The 21,182-nt window shown below is 40.8% G+C and overlaps 1 protein-coding gene across 4 annotated transcripts in view; it reads right to left on the bottom strand.

The window, feature by feature from the left end:
* Positions 1 to 21,182, bottom strand: part of MEGF11 (multiple EGF like domains 11) — a 251,127-nt gene that overhangs the window by 195,058 nt on the left and 34,887 nt on the right. The gene's annotated exons all lie outside the window — the stretch shown is intronic.

Here is a 21,182-nt window from a genome sequence, read left to right on the forward strand (position 1 = left end):
AAGTTTGATTTGAGACCTTGCAAAAGCCTTCTGGAAATCTAACTGCACCTTCTTCATGGACATGCTCACTTTGAAGAGTTTTCACAGGTCAAGGCTTTACAAAGCCATGTTGTGTCTTCAAAAATGTATTACATGCATCAAGACAAATAATTCAGTTCCTAACTCTAGTTTCTACCAAACTGGAAAATGAGGTGTGCCAAAATTAAAATGGATCCTAGTATTTGTGTGGGAGCTATTGAGGAAAATGCAAGAGAGTGGTTGAGCCAGGAAACAAAAAGTTGGATTTCACTGGAGGAGCATTAAAGTGACGGAGTGTTTGCTGATTACACTATTTTAGTCTCTAAGTAGTAGCAAGCTTCCAACAAGCTGCCCTTGGTGGCATTCCTTCTCCTCATCCCATCTGAAATTTTCATGATAGTTTAGGCAAGGGATCATTTAAACACACACTTCATTTGGCTCCACATCAGATTTAGTTCGAAACAAGCTGTTATGAAAGCTAAATGAGGCCACAAGTTTCAAAACTGATCAGGGTTTTTTGGATGCCTCCATTTATGATTAATAACTTGAGATACCATGAAAGGACTGGATAATTTGCAGAGCTCAGGATACCTGCTCAGAACAGCTTGCTTTAATCTGGGCAGTCAAGAACAAATCCATTCAACCTCACCAGTCACCTCTAAAAGTTGTTGTCATGACCAACAGAAATATTGCCAGTGACAGGTTGTGGTTTTGTTTGTTTTTTAATGAAAATTTAAAGCTGTTTTAAACAGATAAACACTTCCAGGAAGGATCAGGTACTGAATACAAAAGCACTGACAATGTGATTCTTATCATCTGAGCACAGAGAAATTCAAGTGATGGAAGAAGTAGCAGAAACAGCAGACTGTGCCCTGGGCTGCTGTGTTCCTTCCACTGGCACCTTGCACGATTAATGCAGGAGACAGGAGACAAGAATTAACATGTAATTAAATAACATGACTTGGGAAATTAAAGAATGAATGCAGAAGTCTGAGATTTTCACAGTTTATGGGGAAATCCTGCATCCTGAGTCCTGAGTACTTAGTCTCCACCACCTCTGCTACATCATCCTGTGAAGTGGGTGCTGTTCAGTACCAACAAAGGAACCAAGACCTCATTTTAGAGGCTCTATTTGTAAACCTGAATAAACACACCAGGGTCACAATTGCTGCAGTGCCCTCACGACTCTCCCTTATACTCTGAACCACAGCTGCTCAGCTTTCCAAAACTGGGTTGGGGGCCTGACTTCAATGGGATCTGAACATCCAAAACTCTTAAGTTGCTTAAAATTTCTAAGCTCTACAATACATCAGTGTGAGTTGTACTTGTTAGAAAGAACATTGTTACAGTTCCAGGGATAACTTATGAAGTCTGCAGATCTGCTTCAGTGCTAACGCTCTTCTGAGCTGACTTCTGGAGTCATCAGGAGCTTGGCCACAGCTAAGTGAGAATAAATAATGAAGTAAGTGCTGCTTAATCTATCAAATGTTATTTTCGGAAGCTCAAGACTGTTCCTTCAGTGCTCTCAGAGGAAAACTGGGTCAAAATACCACAGAGGCAAGGAATCTGGGCAATTACTTCAGTTATGGCTAATGAAATATGTTTATCAAGACAAAGGCTGGTGGATGTGTCTGGGCCTCTGTTTAAATCACACAGGCAAAGATTTCAGCCTGACACTGGCTTAGCAGAGTGGGCTGGGCTGAGGTGGTTCAAATTCCCCCCCAAGTTCTGCACCCAGAGTTTTCCATATGAGCCCACACATAGCACTGGGCTCTGGAACTTCAGGTGGAATTAAGGACACCAAGTTCTCCAAGTCTCAGTATCTTCCCCAGGGGAAGAGGACCGGCCAACCTGCCAGGTGCTTTGAAAATAAGCTTGTTACAAACTGAAAAGTGTTAAAACACTGAAGCAACAATGTGCAAACATGTTTGGCATTCCCCATCCTCTCCATGAGATTATTATCAGCATACAGAGAGGTGCAGACTGGATTTTGCCAATTCTTACACAAACTCCATGAACACTTGTGCAAAGCACAAGTACCCATCAAAAAGCTATTATTCACTACAATGCCAACCTTCTCTTTCTTAAATAATTGTACAGTTAATCAATAGTCCAGTAGAAATATAACAAAAATATTGCATTAACAACACCTAAAAACACTGCTGAACCAGTGCCCAAATCCACGTAATTGCTGGCTCATTTTCAGAAAGGTCAGCTTGGAAAAAGATTTTCTGTGATTTTCTGCCCATAATTTTGTACTTGTATACTCTACTACCAGTGTAAAACTGGAAGCCTGCCTTCTAAACATTTGGCCCTTGAAGTTATCAGTCCAAGCTCAAGCCCACTGAAATGTTTGTGTTTCTAAGCCTGAGCTGTCCTTCCAAGCCCTGCCAGCCAGGAAGGGGCTGATGTTCCACCAGCACTTTCTGCCAAAAGCAGCTTGGTGCTGGAAGGCTACAAAGGCAAAACCCTGGGCCCTGAAGGATTTCAGCACAGGCTGGGAGAGCCTTCAGGGGCAACTTTCTCTGAGCCCTCTCCATTAAAACATGGAAAACAATGAAAGTCAGGAAGAGGCAACTTTGTGCTGCTCCCTTCACCTGAGAGCTGCCGCAGGGATGGGCAGGAGGGAGCCAGGCTCAGTGTCCTCTCCACTGCTCCCAGAACTTCACTCAGTGAAATGTTAAAGTGCTGGAATCTGTGTGGGGAGTTACACTGGCTCCTGATTGAAGAGTGTATTTATATTCCCCATCCCATGCCTTTTTAGAGATTCCTCCACAGACATTCCATCAGGAGAGAAAGTGGCTGACACTCATCAAAGAGCTCATCTCCGAGAAGCCAAATGAGCCCAAATTGAGCTCACACCAGCCACCCACCCAGCCCAAGTGCAAACAATTCCAGCATATGCTTCCTTAGACACTTGGAACAACAAAGGCCTTGAATCCCCAGAACACCCAGAATAAATAAAGTAACCCAAGTGTTACAGCCATGCCCAGATGAGGAATAATGTTTCTAAATATTTAATTAAAAAACCTCAACTATTTATTCCTACAGGCTTCTTTACAGCGTTTAAAGAGTGCACATAAAGTTGACCTGGAAATGAGAGTAACAAGCAATAAAATAAAAGGATGTTCAATAGACACACCATGAAATAAATTAATTGTGATCTGTGAAAGTGCTGTGAAAGTCATGGAAAAAAAAAAAAAAAAGGCCATTTGAAAATGTAAAATATCCTTTACCGTTATATGTTTTTAAAAATTACTTCTGTTCGTCAAGAACAATTGACCCTTTCTTTTTGTCTTAATTTATCTCAGAGGAAAATAAAATGAAGCAAACAGCAAAAAAGTCCCAAGTACAGTGAACAGCTGAGCCAGGAACAAATTAAGTAACACAGATTGATGGCTGTTGATCTACAGCAGTACCATCACATCAATGCTACAGCTCATATTTCATTTAAAGACCCATCTCTTCTTTTTCAAAATAGTGCAGTATTTATGGGAGAAGGCTGATTTGCAAGCCATGGAGCTTCACTGATAATCCAAATTCAGTTTTACCAATTTGGCTTTAAAGTTGGTGAATTCCTTGGATTTTTGAGGTACCAATCCAGCTAAAATGAAACCAAACACTGGAATGAAAAGAACGCTAAAACTAAACATGTATTAAAAAAAAAAAATGCTGCAGACAGGGAAAAGCTTTTTATCTTCAGTATCTTCACCAGGCAGAAAGGAAATAATGTTTGCTACCCCTGCATCTGCACCTTTACTGACTCCACTGGTCCAACAGCATGTTATCCTCAGCTCTTCTCCTGGGGCTTTTCCCAGAGCTTTATCTTCCCTGGCATTTCCTATTATAGCAGCACACAGGTTTCCTTCTGCATTCCATTCCTCTCTCAGTCTCCTGAGACCTAAATCTAAGAATTTTTAATTTCATAGCTATTAAAGACATTGATATCCCAGACAGAACATAACTTTTTCTGTGGATGTCTGCTAAGTACAAGATAAACGTTCAGTCAATTTTTAGATTTCTAATGGCTTAAGAATTAGAGTGGCCACGTAAAAACTGCCAATTTTACTTGAAATACAAGAGGTTTCCTCAGAAGCTGCAATAATCCTTTGTGCTTTCCTGTGTTTCTTACAGACACATCTGGAACGCTGTCAATACAGGAGGATTGATATTTGGTTCAATCAAAGCCTCAAGTTACAGGTCCACAAAATTTATTTGGTTTTCAGAGAGTGCACAAATCTGTCTGAGAATCAGGCTGGTTACTCAGGTGCCTGGCTATAAACAGCCAGATCTGGGCATCCAACATGGAAAACAGGCTGAACAGATGTGTCCTCTGCTAGGACACAAAGCTGATGCCATGGAGAAGGTGTGTGAAGATCTTGGATTCCCCTGTGGACCAGGCAGGAGGAGTGCTGGGCATCAAGGGCTGGATCTGGGCTGGGAAAAATCTCTGCAAGAATCAAAATATTTCTGCAATCCAGACTTAAACTTCTCTGAACCACCCAGCACTGAGGGTGGTCCTCAGGCTACACCACCACAGAGGCCCCTGAGCAGCCTCACCTTCACTGAGAGGGCTCTCAGTGGGTTGAGATGAGCAAGAACAGAGCTGCAAATGCTCTCTGGTAACAGCCAGGTCCTACAGCTCTGTGTCTGCTTTCTCCTCTGTGCAGAGCAGAGAAACAGAGATTGTGCCCAAACTCCCAGCAGGTCTGAACAGTCCTCCAAAATGTCCTCACCTTTCCGGAAACCATCACAGACCCTGTTAGAGCAGTAACTGCAGAGATAAACGAGAACATGACCCCAGCCTTATTTAATTTTACATCACTATGCAAAGCTCTTGATTCTGCTGTCTCCATGACCTACTTTATCTATTGTTTATTTTTTTTTTCTTTTTCCAGGAAACTCTTCATTAGGGATAAAAGCACCTGGCTTACAGTAACAGGGCACTGTGCAAAATGTCTGTCAAAAAGTCAAGGAACACTCATAAACACATCAGAAAGAGCAAACCCACAGAGAACTGTGGGATTGCAAGGGAGTAACTTAGGTAGAAGAAAGGCAAAGAAGATGCACGAGCCAGAGTCTCTACTGGCAGAAATGGCTGAAGTCCACTGAGTTCACTGTGCCAGTTTGAATCTGGGGAGAATTTGGATGTGCCAGCTCAGTCTGATGCAGATGGCACTGGAGCTACTCAGGTTAGAGCCAGAGTCTGTTTTCTGCCAGGAAAACAGGAGCTGGGAAAACCACTATGGACAAAGCCAGACCTAAACAACTGGTGCGTGCAACTGCCTTGGCTTCCTCTTCCCCCTCTTCCTAAATTTGACACTAAAAACTTATTTAACTGCTTTGAGAAAAAAGGTTAATGGAAATTATGAAAGAGGGAGTTTATGGGGAAATTTTAGGACTTAATTTCCTTCATTTTCAGACGTACTAATTAGGGCATTTTCCTACCAGGTAAGACAAGCACAGTTTTCTCCCTGTGCTCTTTTCACATCATGCATGTACCATCTGTTGAGTCCTCTTACTGAGCCCTTTCTGTAGCTTGTTCTCAGCTCCACTGCTCTCAGATGACCAAGGATAATTCATTATCAGTCCTTTATCAATCTCTCTGCAGAGGCTAAAAAAGCAGAGCTTGAAAATTGCTTATATATCTTTGAAGTTAGCTCACTGTGTGTTGAGGTTCTCTGAGCAAACACCACTTATCCTGCTAAACAAAACCAAACCCAAATCCTCCTCTCCACAAAGTGGGCACATGAGGTGCTGGCTGGCAAGAAACAAGGGAGCTCCCATTTTCCTCTCCCATCAGATACCAACTTCAGCACAGTCAGGAAAAAAGCACAAGCCTTAAGACTTTTGGTTTTGTTAGCACCACACTTGTGGAAAACTGCTATTTGTAAGTGTGAGATGTTGATCTCCCTTGCAGAGCACAGCAGTAATGAAGGGTTTCTAAGCTCCCCACAGATTATTGCCCTCCTTCCACCTGCTCCAGTTCTTTAGGTACATACTCTGAGTTTTGTTTCCCTCTTCAGCCATTGTTTCTGACCATCAGTTCTAGGTGTTGTTATCTTACATGCTGCTGTCCAAAACCCCTGTGGAGAATTCTACTTAGAATTCTACAGGAACTTCTTCCCAGATCAACAGCCACTTGCCACATCCCCTTCATGGAGCTCACTAAAGCTAATTGTATCTCCATTTATTTAAACTTCAACCCAACTCACTCTGTCTCCAAGGGAACCTGTGCAGTTTCTATTCTCTTAGCTATGAATTCCAGCACCTGCTGGGACCCCAGGAGTGCCATGAGCTTCAGGGTAAAGGGTCAAGATTTATAATTGGTATAATTTAAAACAAACAAGTTTTCTCTGTGCATGAAAATGTTTGAGTGGAAGCAGAATCAGTGATCACAAACTCTCTTCTGGCCACTCATTAGAATCTCACACCACTCTTATGTCTTACCACCTCTTCCTCCTCCTTCCTTCTCCCATGGCATTGCTTCCTTTTCATGGAATTTCTTTCTTCAGATACAGAGAAGTTAAACTCCAGCTCATCTCCTCCTAACCCAGCATTTTACATGATTTACTCTGCTATAGCTGGGCCACAGAAAGCTGGAGATGTTTAACAAGTTGTATGAGCCAGAGAAATCACTGTCAATTTAAAAACTGCCACAAGGGGTAAATAGAAAAAAAACCACACCAAAATACCTGAATAAATAATTGATTACTCATTTTTAACCTGGTCAAAGAACTCCTGAACTGCTCCTGACAGTGATTTTTGAGGAATGTGCTGTTAATACACCTTGAAATATCCTTTGGGTTTTCTACCAAAGACACCCAAAAAAGACACCACAGTGTGTCCTCCTCATCTGCTGAGGAATGGAACCCCTCATCCTCTGCCAAGGCAGACTCAGGCACAAACAGATACAGGGATAGGATGTGTTTTGCTCGTCTGTTTATTTGTTTAAGCTTGGAGCCCACCCACCAGCCCAGACATTCATTTCTCAGCCTGTTTCAATTCTTTGATTTGCTAACTAGGAAATCAAACAGGAGGTGGGAGTAGGAATGAGTAGGTGGGAACCAGAGCAGTCAGAAGTTTTTAGAATGTTATTCTAAGATCTTAAAAATCTGAAAATCGGAAATTGATTTTTTAAAAATTGCAGTTAATTTCTAGTTTTTCAGACACTTTATTTTTTAGGATACTGACTCTGACCAAGATTTTTATCTGTCTGTAAGTTACTCCTTAAGGGATTTAGTCAAAATCCTCAAACCTTCAACACCCCAATGAAAACTGGCACAAAAAGGCCAGCTGGAGTCTGGATAGTGGTTTAGCTCTAAAAGATGTTAAAATTTCATAATCTAAACAAAATATTTACTAGTAATATCTCACCTTATTATCATGAATTGAGAGTAAATTGAAATTTCATGCAACTGAATAGGCTAATCACATACACAGACACATACTTTAAAATCTAGGCTTTTCATGTTCTTAAGTATAAGTAATTAAGGGTAAGAGTAACGTTTCATAATTATGTCATTGATCTCAATTCCTTTTCATTTTCCTATGAAAGCACTAAACTTACATAAGGAACATCTGAGGTTGCTCCTGTTGCTCAGATCCACATTTGTTCTAATCAAATATTCACCTCATGGCTTGTTTTGGGCTTGTTTTTTTTCAGTTTTTGCCTTCACATGAAATTAAAATTTGGAATGTCTGAATGTATCATTAACTTTGAAAAAAGTACTAAAAACTAGTTTAAAAAATAAAAAGTCACAGGGAGCTATGGGAAATTCTGTCTTAGGCTGGCCTACTAATTAAAATCAACTATGTCACATTATTTTCACTGTTCAAAAGTATCCGCCTACAGATCTGAAATCTTTTCTGAATGATTAAAATCAGGAGTAAAAAACCCCAAATCTCTTTCCACTTTCATGTGGAGCCACACAGAACACACTTTTGCAGCTTTCAGAGTCCATTAAAGCATCACCTTTGAAAACAGATGCACAAGCAGGCCCAGGAGTGATTTATGCAAGCGGGAGGCTCAGAACTGCCAGCGACTCCTCATGTTCAAAGCACCCCCAGCAGGCTCAGCAAGGTCCACTTTGGATCACTTGTAATGAGGATTCTTCAGACCACAAAATCAATAATATAATTAGTAAATGGTATGTTATTTCTCAGAGTCTTGCTGCAACTTATCTGCCTTTGATCAAGCTGAGTTGACTGCTAGTGACATTTAATATTAATTAATGAAAATGCATGTGATAAAAAGTTCTTTGGAGAATTATCTAATTATGTAACATAAAAAAATGAAGTCTGTAATAACTGCAATTTATGTTTAGATCAATGACTATTGTTTAGGCACTCTGAGAAGACATTGGGGTTATGAGTTATCTTTATCTCCACTTTCTCCTGCCTGACAGAGCCACTTAGAGCAGATGAGCCACGTCATTAATGAGTTTTGCCTCATTTACAATACCAAGGGCTGCAGGAAATCCTTCCTCAGCTCTGGGACTGCACCTACAGAATATTTGATTAAATCTGCTTCTCTTTTGACAATGGATGATTGACAGCAAACCATCATGACTGAAGGTACTGACAAAATAAATAACTGGAGATTAATCAGGATTTCAAAGGAATGACTGCAATCCTTAGGGAACAATGATTACAGAAAGGCAAAGTATTTCATTAACTCATAGAAATGCAGCACTTTGCTACCTCTCACTTTGACTGCCTGAGACCCCAGCTACTGGGAAACATTTACATTTAAAAATATTCCATTTTGATGTAACATGTCTAAGTAACTTTTCATGATTGTCAGGTACGGGAGAAAGGCAAAGGGAAATTTTTCATTATTATGAAACAGTGTGGGATTCACCAGAAACATCGTAACAGGTTTAATAAATCTGGTTCTAAACTAGAAAGGAAGGGAAGGAAGGGTGTTATTGTGTTAACACCATAGGACAGATTCTATGGCTAATATGTCGGGTTAGTTAGGTCCCCTTTCTCAAGACATTTTGGGTTTGGGGATAAATATATATAAATTGGGAAATCTATATCCTATTACTCTTGCTTTATATCAGTAATGTATAGTAACTGACCCCTGGGTTTGGTGAGATTATTCTAATCCCATAATCTATAGTTCACATCTGATTTGCAGCAGCCTGTTCCAGTGCAGGTGAGTAAAAAAGGAACAGCTGTCATATGATCTCCCTCTTGTCTGTAATAACCATACAGAGAAGAACAATAATACTCAGAAATTGTCAATTTTCTTACAGCAGCTCCATTAATACCACATAGGACATTCCCTGTTGTTCACTGGCACACTTGCGTCAGTGTGATTGGGGAACACTGAATTTAGAAGTAAACTAAGGTTTTCAATTATCTGAATTCCTGGGGGGGAAAAAAAATTGTTTCATCTCTCCCAGTCTGGTTTATTTTGAAAGACAACATGTGAAATTGCTGAGAGCAGAATATTGCCTAAATAGGTGCCACTTGTTCTTGCCCCAGATGTGAAGGAGCTGGTTGCTCTCAATACAAAGTGATTAATGATTGCTTGCAATCAGCCCTGGAAATCATTGGCATTGAGTGACAGAATGATTCTGTGACATCACACAGCCTCACATCTGATGCTTGTTCTCGGCCACGTTGCTCCTCGTGCTGCCATTTTTGGCACCCTGAGTGAGCTCAGAAAAATTACGGCCTTTATGATGTTCATGAATAAACAAGTTTTCACATGAGAGAGGTTTCTATTTCTTTCTGCCAAATTTATTCTTCTGTTCACTCGTGACCTCTCCCATCCCCACTCTACCTTGTAGGAACACTGCTTTGTACAAAGGTTCTGATATTTTTCCATCTCTGCACAAAAGTACTTCATCGAATCAGTCCTGGAACCTCTGACTGCAACCAGATTTCTCTTCTTTGTCACATCCAAATGATGAGCCTCTACCTCACAGCAGAGATTCACATTATTTTAGTTAATTGCAGTTAATCTTTGTTGATGCTTTATTAAACTTCTTGCTGTTTTTACAGTGCACAAGGTCATCCAGTTCTTCCTCTGTTAAAACCCACAGATACTGAGGAGCTCATTAGCCCCCCAGATTAATCATGGAGCACTATTTGAGCAAGCAAGAAACAGGCAAGAACTCCAATATCTCATAGCTTTCCCAGCTGAAACCCCCAAAACATAACAAATAAGGAAAAAAAATTACAAAGGATTCTAGAGCCAAGCATTCAAGTTACCAAATTCTTCTTAATCCCATCAAGTTGCCTTTTATCATCAAAACTTTACATCTAGAAAACAGAAATACAACTTCTGGGTTCTGCATACATATTAATTAGAGGCTATAGAGAATTTCATTAAGAAATAGCTGGATGCTCATAATTCAGTGTATAAAACTGACACTCAGCTTGATAAACCTGCTCCCTGTATTTCATTACTTCAGTGTAAGTTGTACAAGCAACAGGGAAGAACTCCTGCTTGGTAAATAAGCTGTGGGAATTTTTAGAGAGGTTTTTTGGCCCATTCTGCAGTGAGTCCCTGTGCTCAGTGCCCAGCACAACCAGTATGACCAGGGTGACCAGTGTGACCAGGGTGACCAGTGTGACCAGTACAGGGCAGGCTGGTGTGTGCTGGGAACCACGGCAGCAGTGATGACTTGGAAGGAAATGATCTTTAAGTCTTAGGAAAAGATGGAACAACATCATAACTGTCAGAGCAATTTTCCACCTTAGTAGCTGAACACCTGAACTATTGCTTGTTTTTGCAATATTATTCTCACTTTCTCTCTGCTCAGCTCTGAATCAGCCCGGAGATGTGTCATAAACAATGTTTGCCTCAAAGAGCCACGTGGGCCAGTGCTGAGGAGGGACTTAATGAGGAGACAGTAGTTCCATAAAAAAATAAAAATAAAGAGCTTGGTTCATTTTCTGTAAACATCTGGGTTGTAAATAACTGTAGGCAGGATAGCATTAGACTGCCTCTGATTTCACGTCATAAACATTGAGTTCTTAATTTTAATTTAAAACCACCATAATTTCAGTTTGCATGGGAACATAATCTTACAGTGTGTTAGCAGGTACCTCGGAAATGTAGCACAAATGATAACATTCTTACACTCGGGAAAAACTGAGTAAACATCTGTATTTGTCAGCTATTGTTAAAGGATTTTCCTAGTTCAGCAGCAGTGCACAAAGAAAGTTTGATTTCAAAATAAAAACCCAGACAACTTATCTAATATATCAATTTTCCAGATTCAAAACAGTTTAATTATTTTCACGGTCTAAAAGAAATCTTAAAAAAAATATGAGGTATAAAAGAATAATTTGTTTCCAATGGTTAAGCCTTCAAAAAGCCACAGGGAAAGAGACTCAGGATGCAGAAATCATTAATGGTGGAGCAATTGCTGAGTTCTATTCCTAGAAACAAAGAAATAAGGCTACAGCTGACTCCCAGAGGCAGGTGAGCTCTAGCTGACCTGCAAGGAGGACTCTGAAAAAGGCTCATTCAGAATCTAATCAAACTGCTGGCGTGGGGAAGATAAGGCTGGAATATAATTTTCTAGAAAATACTCTTTAAATGGTTCCAGTCGCATTTTTCTACTTGATGTCTTTCTTCAAGCTATTTAGATTCCTGTTTTCATTTTCCTGGAGCTGCCCTCAAAGAACCAAGCGAGTCAGTCCCTGAGAGCACCAAGCCCAGTGCCCAAGCAGGGATGGATGTGCAGGAAGAGGATCCATGAGGAGCTGACCCCTCTGCAGGAGTCAGCCCAGGTGAGGGGTGAACATCCACATCCCACACCTTGCTCAAGCCCAGAAGGTAAAATCCAGCCCTAGCAAGAATGCTGAGAACTAAAGGCAAAGAAAGCATCAACTGCCAATCCAACATCTAGGGGAAAAAAAATCCTTCCAGGAGCCTGAAATGTCCCATGGCTGTGCTGGTGGAAACCCAGTCTGTCCTCATTCCTGATGAGGAAAACATGCTCACTCCAGGTGGATGCTGATATGGAACCCCTTAAGGATGCTCAGTTCATTTTGTTGGAAAATATTATGCAGAAGAAGCACAGCTCTAATACAATTTTCCTTTACCTGACTCCTAAAGAATCCTGCAGATTCCTGAAAGAGCAAGTCCAAGTGTGTGAACTCTTTCTTTCTCTCATGTGGGTGATAAGCCAGAAAATTGTTGGGCACCAGCCCAGGGGGAGGGAACAGGGACAAAGAAATGAATGGGAGCAGAGATAATTATAGCACTTACTTCGATTAGGTGCAGATCACCAATGAACTCTTTTGCCACTTGTTTTCTCCTCAGGGAAATCTCACTTTCCCAGCTTTAATTTAATCATGGGAAAAATATGTCAAGTATTGATTATAACTAGAAACTAAAGTCTACTACAAGCATGTTCACATTAACACTTTCACTCAGACATGACCTGGAAGAAATCCTCTGTTTGTCTTTCTTCATCCTGATTCCTGAACAGCCTGTCTTACAGAGAACAGCATGTTCAAACTTACAAACATCAGTTTGGGTGATGAAAAGTCCGGGAGGGAATTTGTTAAACCACTAAATTTACGTTGCTTGTGATTCTCAGTGTAAGCAAAAGACACATCTTCCAGCTCTGGGAGCAGAACACAATAAAGCCCCTGAGGAAGTGCTGCATATCAACACAGATTTCAATTTATTGCAGTTTGAAATAATATTCCAGTTAAGTCCAAAAGTCAGAGAATTTGTCAGAAATGCTGTGAAAATCCTTAAATGGTGCTGTTTGTTCCTGACCCTTGAGAAAAGAAAGAAACAAGTGACACACAGTCACAATGCATTAGACTGCAAAGCAGGAACAGGAAATTGAGGGATGGAAGATTCTAAAAATGACCCCTGCTACTTCTCCACACCTGCCCACCCAGGCCACACTCTGCCCTTTGCTCTTTTGTCCATTTCAGACTCACATTGATGGCACATTTTGATTTTTACACATTTCATCAGTATTAGAGAAAGGCAATATGTAGATTCAAGTCCTTGAGAAAGTTCCCAAGACGTCAAAGATCTGAAATTAATTCAGACCTTTTAGAGGAGAAGTAACAGTGATTGCTTTACCACACACCTGCCTGTGATAGTTTGTGTTGTACTGTAGCCCCTAAACTCATTTAGAGAGGGACAAGCTCAACCCCCTGGCCTTAATCAAGAACAGAGCTGTAAAACAGAGTCAGTTCTCATCCAAATGCTGACAAGGGGAGATGAGCAGCCCTTCTCTGACCAGGAATTTTCCCTCCTCAAAGGCAGTGCACAAGCTCTGACACAAAGACAACTTCATGTTTGCTATCCTGTGATTAAGGAATCAGTGCCCATTGCCTGTGCTCACTCTCATTGCTGGGAGCCTGCTCAGAGCAGTGGTGCCAGGGGTGTGTAGCTGCAGAATGTGATCTCTGTGTTCAATAGGAGACACCTGCCAAGCTTCAGCAACTACAGAAAGGAAGTGACTGGTAATATTTGAGCCCCAAATACACCCAGGAAAGCTCAGGAAAATTTCTCCAGAGACACAAAATAACAGCAAGTCACATATTCTGATTTTACAGATATAGACTTGATGGAAACCTCCCGGAATAACAAACATTTTCCCCCTAACCACTCCAGTCACCTGTAAGAAGAACTAGAGAAAGTTCCTGAATATTCTGCCCATGTTTTTGGTTTGAGTTACTAAGTAATGACATTGTTAGAGAGATTAATGTTAGAGCTTAGCTGCTCCTTTAGCACCTGTCCAGTCCACGCCTGACAGAGGAAGATAAATATATTTATAACACACAGCAAAGTGAATAACAAAGGGTTTATAAAGTTGTCTCTGACAAAACTGACAAGTTGTAGCTGGCAGCTTTAATCAGCTCCCAGCTGAGCCTGGGAAATTGGAGGGAACTGAGCACTGACCTTTCTGATGAATCTCTGAAGGAAGGTTAAAGTTTTGTTTACTTTTTTAATGGGCAGAGCTATCAAGTTCTGAGACCTTTGGATAAAAGGAGGATTCCTGTGCAAGACATTGTACACTGTATTTAACGAAGTCATTACTGGGTTAAAACTGATTTTTTCCAGTGAAGGATATGGCCAAGTTCCAGGGATGAAATTTCCTATAATGCCACAAATAACTGCCAGATGCTGGAAATGTACTAGATATGTTTTTCATGTCTTGAATGTGAAAAATGCAGTAGAATATAATTTAAATTTCATTTTTACAGATCAGTGGTTCTTAAACCACCAATTTGATTTCTTTCTCAACAAGTATTCAGCTCCTGCTTCTTTAGTATGGAAACAGTGGCATCATTCATATACATTTACTTAACTAGTACCCAGAAGACAAATGCAAGTAATGACCAATTATTTGATCAGCTTTTTCAAAGTAAGCTATACTTTATTATATTCCAGTGTGTATAAAACCTCTGGGTTTAAAAATCATCACTCTCTTAAAAGTGAATTCTTTGGACCCATGTCTGAGAATTGAGAGATCCAGCAGCACTTCCCAAATGTTTCACCTTTCTGTTCACACCCCACTGCAGCCACTGCCTAACTGACACCACAGGGGACTCGGTTTTCCAAAAGCCAAAATTGTTTTCTGATTAACAGCATCCTCTCACAAAAGTGTCTGCTCTTATTGCTGGCTCAAGTGTCCACTCCAAAGGAACAGCTGATACAGTGACCTCACAAGAATTTAGGAAGGTTGGTAAATCAGGACCAAGGAGAGCTTTGCAGCAAACGAACTGCAAACCTTTTACTTTTTCACAATCTAATTCACTGATTGCTTTCTGTCCACTAACTTTTTAAAAATGAGCCCACAGCTCTAAATCAGCAGCACACATGGACTCACAGCCCTCCAAAGCTGTTTGTGAACCAGTCACTGTAAGCCACTGTACAATTTTTCAAGCAGCACTGAAGGAACTTAGGTATTGATTTTTTCCAGAGGTGTACAGGATACACCTGAATGTCCATCAACAACACTTGTACCAGTAAAATACCTCCATGTTTGTTTTTTATTTTCCTTGTGGTTCTGCTTCAGTGATTTCTGCCTGGTAGCAGTGGCAGACACTGAAATTTGGTTTTATATCTGGGCCATCTGACTTTGTGTGTTCAACACTACATGAACATTATACATACATGTAATGTATAAACACAAACATGAGCATGAAAAAACCACTTCCTTCTGATTGACATCAGTGGAATTGTTCAACTATGTACTGTTATGTACTGGGAAGATGACAAAGAACCTCTCTGGCACAGAATTGTAATGGAAAGGCCCTGACTGTAACTGAACCTTTTCTATTCTGACCTGTTTTGTTCCGAAGTGTTTCCAGGGAATTTGTTTAATGGTGAGGGAAAATAATTTACACTTTCCTTGTGAGATAAGGCTGTAAACTCAGAGTGAAGGGATATGAAGATCAAGGCTGGATGGAGCTTGGAGCAGCCTGGTCTAGAGGAAGCTGGGATTGGAACAGGATGATGTTGAAGTGCCTTCCAGCCCAAACCATTCTGTGGACTCTGCGATCATTCTGAGGTGAAAGAACACGTAAATGAAGCCCAGTTCCTGCTGCTCTCAGAGAAAAGCTCAGTTTCCTCAGCAGCAGAAAACAGCCAGTGAATTATATCCACTCTGCAAGCATGAGACAACCCACACACTGCTCTAAAGTTTTTATAAATTGTGATGGATGACTCTGGAGCTGCTTCTGCCAGCTCCTGCACACTACCACAAGGATCAGCTGAAGAAATTAAAAGGGAACATAAAAGTTGCATTAAGGAAGAATAGATGTTTGTACTACTACAAAATTAATACGTTGGCATTGCAGATCTATATCCTCATTTAGCTGAGTTACAATCATTAAAATATGCAAACAATATTATTAATATCATTGTGGGATATCAATCAAAACCATTCCCACCACCTAGAGCATAATAAAAATCAACAAGTGGATTTTACACCAATAAATCTCCTACAGTGTGGATCAGAAATAATTTATATTTATATATAATCAATATATAAATAATTAGGATTCTGGTTTATGGTTGAAGGAATTCACATCCTGATAGAGAAATGGAGGAGAATTGGAACACTTCTTCAGCTGATAAAATCACCATATTGTCACTATCACTGCTGGTTCAGAGCACCTGCAAAGTTGAAAATATTATAGAAATTAAAGGTGATTTTAAAAGTGTTACATTTAGTCAAAACAGCAGTCCAAGTGGCTCTGATTCCTTACTATTCACATGCTAGAGGCATGCAAGTGAATCTGGACTAGCAAACAGTGGATGTTTTTTCTCATTTGCATGAATGCCTGATTTTTCATATGAATTCTGCCAAATTAGGTATTCACAGCATCCCTCTGAATGTCACCTCTGCGATATTCCCAGAATCCCAGAATGGTCTGGGTGGGAAAGGACCTTAAAGCCCATCCAGTGCCACCCCTGCCATAGGCAGGGACACCTCCCACTGCTCCAAGCCCTGTCCAGCCTGGCCTTGGAGGTTCCCCTTTCCTGACTCGGGTGCAGGACCTTGCAGCTTGGTCAAGTTCTGCTTCACATCTTCCCTTTTCATCTTTGTGTAACTTAAATTTCATTGGAGTTACGAGAGAAACTAATTTGAATGTCTGATCCACGCACTCCAGGCTGCTCATCATTTATTATATAAATTTACTACCCATTTCTATTCTAATGTGAGCAATTTCTATCTCTTCAACAGGCTAAAAAGCGTTTTGCTACATTTCAAAGCTTTCCTGTCACATCTGTAAGACTCATTCAGCTGCTAGAGCAGCAACATTTTGAAACTTTATTTGAAAAACAGATTTATTTCTTATATAAATTGTGTTGTTCAAAATACATTCAAATGGAAAGAATTTTGTGATTCTAATTGGACTTTTAAAAGTGTTAGATCTGCTCCTAAATCAGAGCATCACATGATATCCTTCTCACTTGCCTAAGGAAGTGAGCAGATTCCTTGGATTGTTTGAAGGCTTCAGTGGAATGAGTGATTCAGTTAAGCTCAGGATCTGAATCCAAGTGATTTACACTGCAAGGAAAGTACTTGGAAAAGCTCCACTCCCGTAGTCACAGAATTATCTCATGGTTTAATTCATTACTTTCAGCAGCTTCAGACTGGAATTACCTCCCTGACTGGAGGAGAGCTCCTTCCTGGTTAGTGAAATCAAAGCCAAGCTCCTGAATCTGAGCTCAGGATGGATAGGTCACCTCGGATTTTGCATGGAGAGCATATTAAATACATATACATATATCACTCTGGTGGCAGACCCAGGGAACAAAAGCAGTAAAATATTTCCTCAGGATAAAATACAGCTCCCAGGAGTGAGAAAGCCTGAAGCAAAAGGTTATTCTACCCAAGACAGATGCTGGATGTTTTATTATTTTGGGGGGGATGCAGTGGTGCTGTTCTAATATGTGGTGTTCCAATTCCTGAGACTTCATCCTACCTGCCCTTTGAAGACCTTGGAAGCAAAACTTCCTTAATGACACTGATGGGCAGAGAGGAAAATGGAACAGAGAAGTCAAGACAGCAGTGCAGAACCATTCCATGTTTAATGAAACACAGGGAAGGATGATGGATGTAGATAATTACCTGCAATTTGTATCTGAGACAATCTTGGAGTAAAAACATCACATAAGGTTTTAGAAGTCCAAGGTGAGATTGCAGGTGGTGTAATTAATGGTAGGCAAAGCAATCAGCACCTCTGGGGAGAGGAAGGGCCAAGTGCTGGTCAGTATTTCAGGGTTACCTGTGTCGACATAAATGGGGATGACTTTTAGCAGAGGCTCCAGCCCTCCTCAGGACAGCTAACAAACACCTCCTTCTGCTTGAAGGTCTCAAACAGCAAGGAAGGAAAAGGATCACACAGGACTAATCAAGAAATTAAAATGAAAATAAACACAGTAGAAAATTTTCAACAAGAAAATCTACAAAATGCATGGAAAGTTAATACAATATAAGCAGCACAGTCAAAAGACAGAACAGTAGAAAGCTCAGCAGACAAAATGTCCATAGTGTGCATAAAAGGTCCAGTGGGATAATCACAGAATCACAGAATCACAGAATCACAGAATCACAGGATCACAGGATCACAGAATGGTCTGAGTTGGAGGGATCACTGAGTCCAGCTCTTAAGTGAATGGCCCATATGAGGACCAAACTCACAGCCTTCTTTCCCCACTGTCTAAAACTTGTGTTTGGAAGGACACTGGGAATCCCAGCTGAGTCCTTTACCCACAGCACCAGGGAGAGCAAAGGGAGTGTTCCATCTCCAATCCACTGATCCTTTGCTGATTCTCTTGTTATGTCTAAACATCCTGAATTTGGACATTTGTATCTCTGTTCACATGCCTTGCTGCAGCCACTGTTTCCATAAAATACACAGAATTGTTGGGATATTTTGGCAGGGAGGGCTGAGGGGCAGTGCTGAGTGGCCAAGCCAGCCTGGCTCAGGACTCTCAGTCACACAGCCCTGTGGAATCTGATTCCAGATTCAGGGGGCTGAGAGGAAACATTCATTCAGTGTTTCTCTCCATGGACTCTCTCTGTGCTACAGCTCAAACAGATCCCAAGGCAGAGTGTGGGGCATTGACTCATCAAAGTGGGGAAGAATCCAAACACTTTAATAGCATTTTTCTCTCTGGGGAACTTTACAAAGAAACATCAGTTCGGGCAGAGAAGAAAATAACAGCCCAAATATTTCAACCTTGGAAGTGTCCTATTAATGTATTTCCAACTTCTCTTTGTATGGAATGACTTGCATGCAAATCCAACAGGACTAGACACAGCAGCTTCTGAACATGCGTACAGGGGTTTGGGGTTTTTTCCTTCTTTTTGAACTAATGAAAAGACTAAATATTGAGGACTTTCTTTTTTCTTTTTTTAAACTGAGATTTACTCCCTGCTGTCTGGAGAGCTTCTGATAAAGTCACTGGGATCCTCAAATGCAGAAACTACAATTTAGGAAGCAAAGGAAAAACAAGGATTTGAATGCTGAGACAGGAAATCATCCACTGAAGGTGAAGGATGTAAGAATTTGATAAAACGTTCAAGGGAGATGACTTGGGGTGTAACCCAGGTGAGGAAGCTTATCCAAGATGAACTGTGTTGATCTATCCTACACCCTGTGTTCCTCATTGCTGGGCATGTGTGTCATGACAAATGATAGCCCTGTCTCAGGGGAAGGTGCTGAAGGGAGAGAAGATTCTGAATTGAGAGCTCAGATCCTGCTCTCAGCCAGCTCACAATCAATAGACTTATTCCTGCTTCATTATTATTTATATGGTGCAGTGAGGAAGGGATGGAGAACTCCCATGCTATTCTGTCAGCACAGAAAATCCTTCTTAGACTACTTTAGATCAAGTTGCTTTCCTTCAAATCACTCCCTCTGTGTTTACACCTCTGCAACAGAGATAAAGGTCTGTCTGCATCAGGGATTTTAACAAGATTGTTCTGTTCTCCTTGGTCCAGACACAAATTTTAGCCAAAGGGAAGGAGAATAATTTTTAAAAAGCAGGCCAAGGTTGCCCAGCTGAGATGATGCTTCAGCCTGTTCCATCCCCTGTCAATAGCCAGGAGCAACCAAGGGCAGCTCCCTGAACCCAGAGCCCTGGTGTCCCACACGTGCTATTGTGACTGTGGAGCACAGAAAGCAAGGACATCTTCAGCTCTCAGTGAAAGCACTTTTTTTTGTTGAAAAATCATTCCTCACTGTTTGGAATGAAACCCATTATTACCAATTAACCTGCTGTGAACCCATATCACTGGCTGAATTGAGCATAATTATTCATCCATAGTAATAGCTAAAGTAAATTCTGGCAATCTCGGCTAACATTGACTTCTCCTTTGGGAAAATTTTCAATGATGCCGTGTCCTTGGTTATGTTTCTAAAACCTTTTTTGTGTTAAATTGAACTGAAAGTGTATCATCATGACTCATTTCTTCTTGTTTCGTAATGTTTTTTGCTTTTTTCTTGCACAAACATCTAGAAGTAACTCTTATCAACTGAATTATCAACTGAAAAATTACTTCCACATGTTCAGAAACCTGATTTTACTAAAATAAAGTTTTAGCATTGGTAGCCCATGTAGGCTGTCTGAAAATAAATTTTTAAATTAGCTGTTACTTTTCATAGATTTTTAACCACACAGTCTGATGAACCACAGCCCTGTGAGCAAATTCAGGCATAAATTTTGGTTTGAATTTATTTCAGGTTGTCAAATGTAATTTACTAAGAGAATGTCTGCCAAAAAAGAATCCAGAGGCAAACCTAAGTTGTCATCTTAAATTAAGTGTGGTTCCTTTTTGTTAATCTTTCTACATAAAAGGTTGTAAAGTAGTGCATTAAAGATGCAGTCCTCTCCTAATAAAAAGGCAGAGGTGGAAAAACAGAATAAAGACAGAATGTTTCTCCAGATGAAAAAAACGTGCTCAAAACCATTGAGTAATTGCTCCCTTGCCCTCTGAGAACTGCAGGCTGCTGTTTATTCACAGCCCATGTGCAAAGTGGGGAGTGAACAATCTGACCACTGAAGAGGAAGAGCATCAAAACATCTGCCTAAGCTGAGCATCACCTTTATGCACAGCAGAATTACTCAGATACTACTCAGGGCTACTGTGATAGCCCTGGACATGCTGGAGAGATCACATCCCCTCCAGCCTGCACTGGAACTGTGGAACTCATTTCATTAAGGACAGGATGGTTCTGGCTCTCACTGAAGAAATGTTGGACTTTCAGAGTCAAGAAAATCTGAATTATTAAACCATGTCCAAATCTTTGAGTCTCTTAGCACAGGAAGGTTGTTCTTGCCTTCAGGGTCTGAATCAAGCAGTTACTGCTCTTTTCATCCCTCTGGGTTCCCATCTCCTCCTCATCATCCATGCCACCTTAACCACAGGCACCTCTCTGCATTTCCTCCATACCCTTCCCCTGTGTAAAACTGTCACAGCTGATCCCTCCCAGATCCTGCAGGAAGTTTTCTACCACATCTCCTTTACATTAATCTGCAATAACAAAGAAAAATTCCAAGTTTAGTTCCACATAGGGAAAATTTCTCTAACAGCAGGGTTGTCAAGCCCTGGTAGTGTTAGAGGCCCCATCCCTGGAGGGGTTTAAAAGCCCTGTGGATGTGGCACTTGGGGATATGGGTCCCTTGGCAGTGTTGGGGGAAT

The sequence above is a fragment of the Oenanthe melanoleuca genome, chromosome 10 (genome assembly GCF_029582105.1).
Source record: "Oenanthe melanoleuca isolate GR-GAL-2019-014 chromosome 10, OMel1.0, whole genome shotgun sequence".
NCBI lineage: Eukaryota > Metazoa > Chordata > Aves > Passeriformes > Muscicapidae > Oenanthe > Oenanthe melanoleuca.